Source organism: Canis lupus, chromosome X (genome assembly GCF_048164855.1).
Source record: "Canis lupus baileyi chromosome X, mCanLup2.hap1, whole genome shotgun sequence".
NCBI lineage: Eukaryota > Metazoa > Chordata > Mammalia > Carnivora > Canidae > Canis > Canis lupus.
The window spans coordinates 3,332,491-3,344,584 of NC_132876.1; the positions used below are offsets into that span (position 1 = coordinate 3,332,491).

Consider the following 12,094-nt stretch of genomic DNA (forward strand, 5'->3'; position numbering starts at 1 on the left):
GAGAAAAGTATGAGGCACTATGGAATACTGTCTGCTAATTTTCCTATTGTAAGGGAGAGAGTGCAGCATTAACACACCACAAAAGTAATTTCTTACATTTTTAAAGTGTTTACTGTTTATAAGGTATTTTTCATTATGGTTATAATCTTTACTGAGATAATCTTTTATTTATTTATTTATTTATTTATTTATTTATTTATTTATTTATTTATTTATTTATAAATTCCTGCACAGATTCAGAGAGAGGAAAACACATAGACAATAGTGAAAGGAATATACAGCATGTTGGGGCCTTTCACTCTAATGAGTTGGGGGATATGAATGTGCATGGCTGATATATATACAGAATCCCCAGACAAAAGGGAAAATTTTACTTAGCATAATGCCCTCCAGTTTCATCCACGTTGTCAAAAATGGCAGATTTTCTTCTTTATTAATGCTGAATAATATTCCATTGTATAAATACAGTACATGTTCTTTATCCATTCACCTGCCAACCTAAGTTACTTCTATACCTTTGCTACTGTGAATAATGCTGCTCTGAACATGGAAGTACAGGTATGTCTTTTATATAATGGTTTTGTTTTCTTTGGATATATTCCCAGATGTAGGATTTCTGGATCATAATGGTAGCTTCCTGCACCCATTTAAAAATTTCTTTGTTATATCCTATAATATTTATTAATGAAAGCCCTATTGGCTGTCAGAGTTAGGTGATTTGGAGTCTCATCCTGGGTGGCAGCTGCAAAAGAGTGACCAGTTTGTGTACAAGCTCTTTCCAGGGAGATACTGGTGGCTTGGTTTATCATTTGAGCCAGGAGGAAGGAAGGGGTGAGGGCAGTTCCCACTGGCTTCCCTATCTCTGAGGAGGATTGCAGCCAGCCTCTAAATGCATATTAAAGTTAGGATCCAGACTTTCAGGCAACACCTTGTAAAATACACAGACCACTTTCATGGAAAGACTGGGAGATGGGTGTTTCTGTCTGCTATCTCTGTGCCAAGACCTGGTGTACCTATGCTGAGCCTGCTTGTACCCATTAAGAATTGCCTCTTTGGGGCAGCCCAGGTGGCTTAGCGGTTTATTGCTGCCTTAACCCCGGGGCCTGATCCCGGAGACCTGGGATTGAGTCCCACGTCGAGCTCCCTGCATGGAGCCTGCTTCTCCCTCTGCCTGTGTCTCTGCCTTTCTCTCTCTGTCTGTCCCTCATGAATAAATAAAATCTTTAAAAAAAAAAAAAAAGAATTGCCTCTTTGTTTGCTATAGTTGTCCAGGTCTTATGAATGAAAACCCTGTTGTCTTTCAGATATAGGTGTTTTGGGGGGCCCATTTGGGGGTAAGAGTCTTAAAAGTTGGGGCACTAGAAGCAAAGCGTCAAAACGTCAAAGCGTCCAAACGCTTTGCTTAGGGCGGGGGTGGGGGTGAATGGGTGACGGGCACTGAGGGGGGCACTTGACGGGATGAGCACTGGGTGTTATTCTGTATGTTGGCAAATTGAACAACAATAAAAAATAAATTTATTATTTAAAAAAAACGCTTTGCTTCTCAGTGAGAAGCTGGGGACTGGGGGGTCCCTCCCAATTGTACAACACTTTGCTTGGGTGGGATTTTTGGTGAGAGTGTCTCAGCCTTTCCTACCCATTTTGCTATGGGTATTTTCTCAATTGCCTGATGTATAGAAGTTGCTCAGCTAGTTTCTGGGTTTCTTTCAGAGGAAATTGCTCCATGTGTAGCTGTACGTTTGGCATGTGCATGGGAGGAGGGAAGTCCAAGAGCCCTCTATGTCACTATCTTGTTTTTTGTTTTTTTTTTAAAGGAATGTGAAACTATTTATTGACCACTGTTTACCAGTATTTACAATAAAGTAAACAATATACAGTTGGATAACATTCTGACTACAAAGTTATTGTTTTTCCTGGTTTCTGCTGAACCAGTAATTCAAATACTGAGAAGATTGAGCCTACATGTTAGGAATGAGTTGGGGTGAAGAAAAAACATGCAGGTCAAGAATTTGGATTATAGAAGTCTGTCCACCCATTTATCCCAGTAGGTGCTAAATTGCCAACATTTCTAACACCTGGTTATGATTAGGTTTCCACGAATGAAGTCTTAGACACTCCATGAATCATGACCTTTTAGTCAATATAGCACAAGGGTTTTCAACTTCTTGGAAAGGAATGGTTCACTAGAAGGAACCTTTAAATGCCCATTTAACTAAGTTTTGCTTACCTAATTAAAGTACACCAAAACTTATCTAGTTTTGCCCTTTGAGTGGGGAGGTTGTCCTTTCAGGGATCTTGCAAATAAACTTGCATTTATATGACTGTAACTAGGGATATGGATTCTTTTTTTGGGAGGGGTATGGATTCTTATATGGCTGCTTTAAAATTGTCCAATTCAAACTCTTTAATTATATTTATATTGTCCTAATTACAAAATTTGAAAGGCTTCAGGAAAAATTTCAATGTAACTTAAAATGATTTATTTCTTAAGTTGCTGAAAATTATAGCATCCCAGAAACATGGGCTTATCCATGGTTATAAAATGCTGTTTTTGGTTCGGTGAATGTTTCAAAAATAACAAATAGAAAAGAAAACCATTTATGTATGTACTTTTAAGTATACACACAAGAAGCCCTAAATAAACAAGAAACCCAGAATGGTCCTTAGGCATATAGGAGTTAAACACCAATTCTGACTGAATAACGACTATGAAGATTTCCCCCAACATTTAGAAAAGGTGTTCTCTAATGCAGGGGGATAGTATGCCATGGTCTCAAATATTCTTTTCTGATAAAGGAAACAACTACAGAAAGCTTTTATTTGTTCAAAGTAACTAGTGCTATAGATGCAAAAAACCCCAACAACTCCCCCAATACTACTTCAAAACAAACATATCAAACTTGATTTTCATTAGAATGTTATTTCTTCACTAATAAATAAAAAACAAAGACCCAGATTTTATATATATATACATAAATATATATAAAAAGCAACACAAACAATTACTGAGCTTCATCTTCTGGACAAGAATGACAAGTTAGTCTCTCTTCATAAAACACAATTACAATTTGAGAACATTTCATATTTGCCTCTTTTGCCAGCACCAAGTCTGCCTCATCTGAATCTTTCCATTTCATGAGAAACATTAATTCTCCACTGCTGTCTGTGGCACCAATTATTCGTTCAGGATCAAGACCTCTGGCAAAGCCTCTTGGTTTATTAGCCTTTTCACTTTGGCTGCTAAAGCATCCAGAACCAAATTTGTAGTCAACATTTTTGCTTCTCATAGCATCTCTTTTCTTCTTTGATTTGCTATCATGTGATTTGCTGTCAGATAAAGATTTTCTTTTTGTACCATCTTTTTCTTTACCAACTTTTTGAGAATTAAGAAATGTTTCAGTTAACCCTGGACAGTCTAAATTTTCTTCAGGTTCCCAAGTATAGTCAGCATCTATAAATCCCTTCCACTTCAGGAAATACTCCACTTTCCCATTCACTACACGGTGGTCCAGTAGGTTTTCCACCACAAATTCTTCAGGCTCCGCCTCTTCTACTTTTTTACTCTTTCCATTCTGTTTCTTTCCAATTTTTTTTTGCAATGTAGTTTTATTGGAGGCCATTTTTTATTGCAGACTTGAAGAGCTATTTATTACTCACCGCCTCCAAGGTGCTCCAGGGCCACGGTCTGCAGGGTCTCCTGTCACTATCTGGTTAAAGTCCTCTGGATGCTTTCTATTTTGATTGGACCATTTGCTAATTTACCCAGTTGACTGGAATTGTAAACATGTAGGAACTGCCAATGGAGGCAGAAAGCAACAAAACCTCTCAAGAAGCATTGCTCTTTTGGTTTGCATGTTAGATTATCACTGAGGAACTTGGTTCAGACAAATTTGAGTTAAATAGTTCAGCATATTTGGTCATTTGATACTTGAATGGAAATTTGTACCAGTCCTCAGGGGCAAGAGCTGAGAACATTGCCAGGAAGAATTTATTTAAGACTCTAAATCTATCTTTAAACAGGCATTACACCTCCTGCTCTGTTCTAGAGTTTCCAATTGCATGCAATGTCTGGAAAATTACAGAGTCCAGGAGACCTGGGAGAGTGGCTGAGCATAGCTTCTAGCAGCTGTTTCCTCTGTATTCCATTTCTCTCTGGGAATCCTATAAGACCTTTTGATTCAGAGTTCTATGAAGAAGAGGGCTGCTTTTGTATCTGGAGTCGCTTTTCCCTCTTGGATGGTCCTTCCTTTCCTTATTTTCCCTTTCATATTTACTAAGTGCTTGCTATGAACCAGCCCCTGCTCTGCCTTCATCCTCAATCACGAACACATGAGTTGATTCATCATCCTAAAGCTTAGCTCTGATTTATGCCACTTGCCTATTTAAAAAATCTTCGTGAATTTCTCTGTAGCATCTAACAGAAAGCTCGATCTCTGCCTTGGGCACTAGTCTTGATCTTTGCTTTGTGATCTTGGACTAGAGATTATCTGAGACTTCTCTCTTGGGGCTTGTGTGATTCCGGGCTAGGGGGCCCAGCTTAGGTTCCGACCTCGTTTATTTGTTTACTACTATATCCCTTAGTCAATACAACAGTGTATGATCCGTAGTAGTCACCCAATAAATACTAGTTGAGTGTATAAGACAAAATAAATTGCTTGTCTAATCTACCAAATCATGGCTCCCTGGAAAGATCCAGTTCTATATGTTGTCCCTGATCATTAATCATAAGAAAAGATGCTTAACTTCGTTTACATAAGAAACATGCAAATTAAAATTGCAATTATAGGGGCACCTGGGTGGCTTTGACAATTAAGCATCTGCCTTCATGATCCCAGGGTCCTGAGATGGAGCCCTGGATCAGGCTCCCTGCTTAGCAGGGAGGAGCTTCTCCCTTGCCCTCTGCCCCTCCCCCCCATGCTAGCTCATGCTCTCTCTTTCTCTCTCTCTCTCTCTCTCAGATGACTAAATCTTAAAAAAAGAAATAAAATAAAATTACAATTATATTACCTTCAACTGTTGGATTGGGAAAGGTGAAAATGTTTGATAGCATACCGTGTTGGCAAAAGCTTGGGAAAGCAGGCATTATTATATGTGGGAACGTGAACTAATACAACCTCAGAGGGTAATTAGGTAGTATTTAACAAAATTAGAATTGTATTACTCATGTACATATAGCAGTTCTATGTGCAGGATTGTTTTTTTTTTTGTACAAATGTACTAGTTCTTTCACCTTTAAGATCTTCTGAACAACAATTTGATTTTTTTCTCCTGGAATGTTGTGTCATAGCAGGAATGAATGTATCGCATACTGAATTTCTGTCCTTACTCCCAAACACAGTTATTGCACAATCTTCCCTTGTTAATATATGGCAAAGCAACCTTGTGGTTGTTCAGATCTAAAATCTTGTAGTCACTTTTGATTTCTCACTTTCATATATTTATTTAGGGCAGGGGACCTGAGTAGACGGTTTTCCAAGGAAGACATACAGATGGGCAACAGACACATGAAAGATGTTCAACGTCACTAATCATAAGGGAAATGCAAATTGAAAACATTTAAAAAATTTTCCTCTAGTTGTTGTAAGTTTTTATCTAGTTTATAGTCTTGCAAAGTTGATTCTGATATTTTTCGCCAGTTTATTGGTTGCTTTTGTGGAACACAGAGCTATGGAGTGCCCATTCTGCCATTTTCTGTGATAACATTATGTTCATTTTGATAAATTTATTGAATTTTCCTTATTCTTTTTTATTCTTCAGTGCTTGGTTGATTTTCATTTTTTACTTGTATTCTACTTGTGGTTACTTGAAATTTTTCTTTTCATCAATTTTATAAAAAGCAAATACCTGTGTTTATAAAGCTAAGACCTGTGTAATCATGATTCAGCTCAATGATAGAATATTAGCAGCACCCTGAAAGTTCAATGCATGTCCTTTAGAATTCATTTCCCTCTATTTCTTTCATAGGAGAAATAGATATCCTGAGTTTTCTGATTAGAATGTTTTTGTTTTCATTACAGTTTTACCATACATATATGTATCCCTACACAATATTGTATAGTTGTACATATTTTTTGAACATTATATAAGTATAATCACAGTGTATATATTTTATTATATTGGTTCTTGCTGCTTTCTCTCAATGTGAAATTTATGAGATTCATGCATATTTGGTAAAATGAGAGTTCAAGGATTTTGCCCACTTAAAGAATTAGGCTGTTTGCCTTTTTATTCTTGAAGTGTAGGAGTTTGATATAATCTCTATACAATTCCCTTGTCAGATATATATACTTTTTTCCAAGTTCTTTGTAAAAAACTTCTCTTAGTCTTCTTTTTTTTTTTTTTTTAATTTTTATTTATTTATGATAGTCACACAGAGAGAGAGAGAGAGGCAGAGACACAGGCAGAGGGAGAAGCAGGCACCGGGAGCCTGATGTGGGATTCGATCCCGGGTCTCCAGGATCGCGCCCTGGGCCAAAGGCAGGCGCTAAACCGCTGCGCCACCCAGGGATCCCTCTCTTAGTCTTCTTAACAGTATCTTTGGAAAAGAAAAAACCTTTAATTTTAATGAAGTCCAATTCATCACCTTTTCTTTTGTTTAAGATTTTATTTATTTATTCATGAGAGACAGAGAGAGAGGCAGAGACATAGGCAGAGGGAGAAGAAGGCTCCCTGCAAGAAGCCCAATGCGGGACTCGATTCCGGAACCCCGGGATAACGCCCTGAGCCAAATACAGACGCTCAACCGCTGAGCCACCCAGGCATCCTGCATCACCTTTCCTTTTAGATTTGTGGCTGTTGTGTCCTATTTAAAAAATATGTTCCTATTCCAAAGTCACTCAAATTTTTAAGTTTTCTTCTAGAACTTTTATAGTTTTAGCTATTACATTTAAGTCTATGATTGATTTCAAGTTAATGTTTTTATATGCTGAGAAGTATCGGTCACGGCTCTTTTTCTTCATATGGATATTTAGGTATTCCAGTACCATTTTGTTGAAATGATTATTCTTTTTTCACTTTATTGCCTTTTCATTTTGTCTGTATGTCAATTGGCCATGTATGTGTGAGTCTACTTCTACACATTTCACTCTGTTTTTTTTTAAATTTACTTTTTATTGGTGTTCAATTTACCAACATACAGAATAACCAGTGCCCGTCACCCATTCACTCCCACCCCCCGCCCTCCTCCCCTTCTACCACCCTTAGTTTGTTTCCCAGAGTTAGCGGTCTTTACGTTTTATTGAACCATATGTTTATATTTATACCAATGCTACACTGTCTTGATTACTGTAGTTTTATAGTAATTCTTTCTTTCTTTATTTTTTATTTATTTATTTTTTATTTTATATTTTGTAAGATTTTATTTATTCATTCATGAGACACAGAGAGAGAAGCAGAGACATAGAGGGAGAAGCAGGCTCCTCACAGGGAGCCCTATGCAGGACTTGATCCCCAGACCCAGGATCACTCCTGAAGCCAAAGGCAGATGCTAAACTGCTGAGCCACCCAGGCATCCCTATAGTAATTCTTTAAATAATTATAATTATTTTCTTTTTCAAAATTGTTTGGTTATTTTGCATTTCCATATGAATGTTAGAATCAGTTTGTCAGCTTCTACAAAATAGTTTGCTGGGGTTTGATTGGCATTGCATTGAATATATAGATCAATATTAACAATAATAAATTTTTTATCTATGAATGTAGTATATTTCTTCATTTATTTTGGTCTTCTTTGGTTTCTCCCAACAAGGCTTTGTAAATTCTATTTTTCATGTCTTGCATATCTATTGTCAAAATTTTCCATTTTATTTGAACATTTTCTTATGCTATTTGAGAGTATTTAATTTTTCATTTTTGGGATGGTATTTTAATGGTAATTTGAAATTTGTATGTCAATTTCTAAGTGTTTATAGCTAGTACCTAGAAATGAAATTAATTTTATATATGGACCTTATATATTCTCTAAATTTTTTCATAGTTCATATTAGTTCTAGCAGCTTATTTGTGGATTCTCTAAAATTTTCTACACAGATAATCATGTCTCTACACAGATGACCATGTCTTCTGCTAATAAATACAATGTTTAATCTTTTTCTTTTCAAGCCCTATGCTTGTTTTCCTTGTATCTTTTCTTAATGCAGTGGATAGCACCTCCAATACAACTTTAAACAGAAGTCTTACCTTAAAAATGTTATACCACTTTTCATGTCAGAACAATACAGCAGTATGCTTCCATTTTTTCCTCAAGCTTTTGTGTTTTTTTTAAATACATTTTATTTAAATTCAATTTGATTTTTGTGCTACTTTTGTTGCACATTTTACTGCTCTGTGTTTCAAATGCCATACTCAGTATGTTGTCATTATTTTTTGTTAAAAAATTATATTCCCCCCTTTTTCACTTTTAACTTTTTTTGGCAAGATAACACTGCACAAACTGTTCAGTAACTATAACACAGCTCACACTGCATGCTAAATTCATGTACATTATCAGCAGCAAATTAAAAACAGAAAAAGACATTATTGAGCTATAAATCTTTTTTTTTTTTAAAGTAAAAGGAAGAGGGATCCCTGGGTGGCGCAGCGGTTTGGCGCCTGCCTTTGGCCCGGGGCGCGATCCTGGAGACCCGGGATCGAGTCCCACGTCGGGCTCCCGGTGCGTGGAGCCTGCTTCTCCCTCAGCCTGTGTCTCTGCCTCTCTCTCTCTCTCTCTGTGACTATCATAAATAAATAAAAATTAAAAAAAAATAAAGTAAAAGGAAGAACAATATTAGTTAAGTCTGATCTGAACAGCTGAAGATTTGAAGGAGCTTCTTCACCTGCCATCTTCTTAAGTTTTAATATTTACAAATGCCTAATTTAAAGGTAACAAATCAGCTGGTTGTATCTACGGCATACTATTCTGGTACCACATTAAAAAGCTTTCAGACATTATATGTTCTCATTCATTTGGGGAATATAAATAGTAGTGAAAGGGAATATAAGGGAAGGGAGAAGAAATGTGTGGGAAATATCAGAAAGGGAGACAGAACGTATAGACTGCTAACTCTGGGAAACGATCTAGGGGTGGTAGAAGGGGAGGAGGGCGGGGGGTGGGAGTGAATGGGTGACGGGCACTGGGGGTTATTCTGTATGTTAGTAAATTGAACACCAATAAAAAATAAATTAAAAAAAAAGCTTTCAGAAAGGAAGTTCATGTATATTTTCTTAGTAGCATCTAACAGATATCCAAATACCAAGAATCTTAACTTATGAATTATAGTGTTCTGATACTCAAAAGCAATCTGATAAATTAGTATCGGAATACAATTAAGTGTCTAAGAAAAGAAAAATCCCTTGTCAAAATCAGAATTCACAAACTAAGTTTTCCATTTTGCAGAACTACTTTTAATATTGGGCTTGGATCTATAAGATTATAGTTTTCATCAAATTTGTAAATTTGGCCATTATTTTTTCAAATAATTGCACTCACTTCTCAGTCACCAGTTATGCATATGTTAAGCCACTTGTTGTCCAATAGGTCTCTAATACTCTAATAATTTTAAAAAATATTCTTTCCCTCTGTTTCATTTTGGATAGTTTCTATTGCTATGTTTGAAGCTCTAGCAGGGTTTTTTTTTTCTGCAATGCTTAATCTGTTGCTAATTTAATCCAGTGATTTTTCATCCCAGATATTATATTTTTCTCTAAAATTTTAATTTGGATCTTATATCATCTATTTCTTTGCTCATCATGTTCATATTTCCTCTACCTTCTTATATATATGGCATATACTTATAATTGATGTTTTGTCATCTTTGTCTACGAATTCTTTTTGGTTTTTTGTTTTTTTTTTTTTGTTTTTTTTTTTTTTTTTTTTGGTGTCTGATCTTATTTATTTTGTCACTCTTAGAAAATCTCATTTTTGACTGGACTCAGACTTAGAGGTAGAAGCTCTCAGAGAGGACAGCCTCCGTCTCTTGGCAATCTGTTCCTGGCGTTTTTCTTTGGCCTCCTTCGTTCTCTTGGCCAAAAGTTTAGCATATTCTGCAGCCTCTTCCTTATTTTTCTTAGTATGCTGTTTCTTCAAAGCAATACGCCAACGTTTGTATTGGAGGACACGTGGAGTAACAAGACACTGAATCTTGGGTGCTTTGGTTCTAGGTTTCTTACCTTCTTTGTTTAGGGGCTTTCTAACAACATACTGGTGAACACCGTCTTCTTTTGACAGATTAAAAAGCCTTCGGATGCTGCTGGCTCTTTTGGGCCCCAGGCGAGGAGGCACAGTAGTATCAGTGAGTCCAGGAATATCCTTCTCCCCTTTTTTCACAATAACCAAATTGAGAACACTGAGATTGGCATCCACAATGCAACCCTCCAACAGATTTGCGCTTCCTCTCTCCAGTCCTCCTGGGTCAGTAGCAGGAATGCCTCTTTACTCAACAGCAGGCGCACATGGCCATGGGTCAAGACACCCTGCTTCATGGGGAAGCCTTGTTTGTCATTGCCACCACTGATTCGCACCACGTAACCCTTCCATTCCTCGCCCAGAGCATCGGCAGCAACTTCTGTCGCCATAGGCTTCTTATAAAAGGTACGCAGTTTGCACTCATCATCCACTTCAATGAGTTTCTAGCAGCCAGTAGCTGGGAAAGAGATGTTCAGCTTCATCCTGAAGCGGCCTACCGCCACGGAAGCGCCACGAAAAAGAGCTTTGTTGTTGTTCTTGCTTGTTTTTTAGTTTTTTAATTTAAATTCAATTTATTTAACATATAATGTATTATTAGTTTCAGATGTAGTGTTCAATTATTTATCAGTTGTGTATAATACCCAGTGCTCACCACATCACATGCCCTCCTTAATGCTCATCACTCAATTACTCCATTCCCCTACCCACCTCCCCTCCAGCAACCCCCAGTTTGTTTCCTATAGTTAAGGGTTGTCTACTAATTATATCATGTGTCATTTATAGTTCTTTTTCTGTGGATTGATTTTTCTTACCATTAAGGATTTTAAGTTTTTATTTTTTTAAGTTTTTATTTTAATTACAGTTAGTTAACATACAATGTTGTATTCGTTTTAGGTGTACAATATAGTGATTCAACGCTTCCATACAACACCCTGTTCTCATCAGGACAAGTGCACTCCTTAATCCCCATCACCCATTTAACCCATCACCTACATCCTCCTCTCTGGTAACCATCAGTGTGTTTCTATAATGAAGAGTCTGTTTCTTGGTTTGCCTTTCTCTCTCTTTTTTTTCTCTCTGCTCTTTGTTTTGTTTCTTAAATTCTACATGTGAATGAAATCATATGGTATTGTCTTTCTCTGATTTATTTTGCTTCATGTCATACTCTAGTTCCATCTATGTCATTGTAAATGGCAATATTTTATTCTTTTTTATGGCTGAATGATATTCCACTGATGGACAACACTTGGGCTGCTTCCATCATTTGGCTATTGTAAATAATGCTGATATAAACATACAGGTGGATGTATCCCTTTGAATTAGTGATTTTGTATTCTTTGGGTAAATATCCAGTAGTACAATTGCTGGATCTATTTTTAATTTTTTGAGGGATCGCCATACTGTTTCCCACAGTGGCTGTACCAGTTTGCATTCCCACCAACCATATATGAGGGTTTCTTTTTTCTTCACATCCTTGCCAATACCTGTTGTTTCATATGTTGTTGATTTTAGCCATTCTGACAGGTGTAAGGTGATATCTCATTGTCTGATAAAGGGCTACCATCCAAAATATATAAAGAACTTATAAAACTCAACACCCAAAAATGAATAATTCAATTAAAAAATGGGCAAAGACATGAACAGATATTTCTCCAAAGAAGACATACAGATGGCCAACAGACACATAAAAAAATGTGTATCATTACTTATCATCAGGGAAATGCAAATCAAAACTACAATGGATCATAGTTTTTATTTTTTGCATGCCAGGTAATTTTTATTGGATGCCAGACATTGTGTTGTAAATTGTGCATTGGATTATTTTTGTATTCCTCTAAATATTCATATATTTTTTTCTGAGACAAAGTTAAGTTACTTATAAAATTTTTGATCTGTTCAAGCCTTGCTTTTCAGTTTTATTAGGCAAGTCCA

The 12,094-nt window shown here is 36.6% G+C and overlaps 2 pseudogenes; both read right to left on the reverse strand.

Annotated features, from left to right (window-relative positions):
- Window positions 1-3,002: 3,002 nt before the first annotated feature.
- On the reverse strand, window positions 3,003-3,620 carry LOC140627884 (chromobox protein homolog 3 pseudogene; annotated as a pseudogene).
- Window positions 3,621-9,877: 6,257 nt separating this feature from the next.
- Window positions 9,878-10,644, reverse strand: LOC140628248 (small ribosomal subunit protein eS6-like; annotated as a pseudogene).
- Window positions 10,645-12,094: the final 1,450 nt, after the last annotated feature.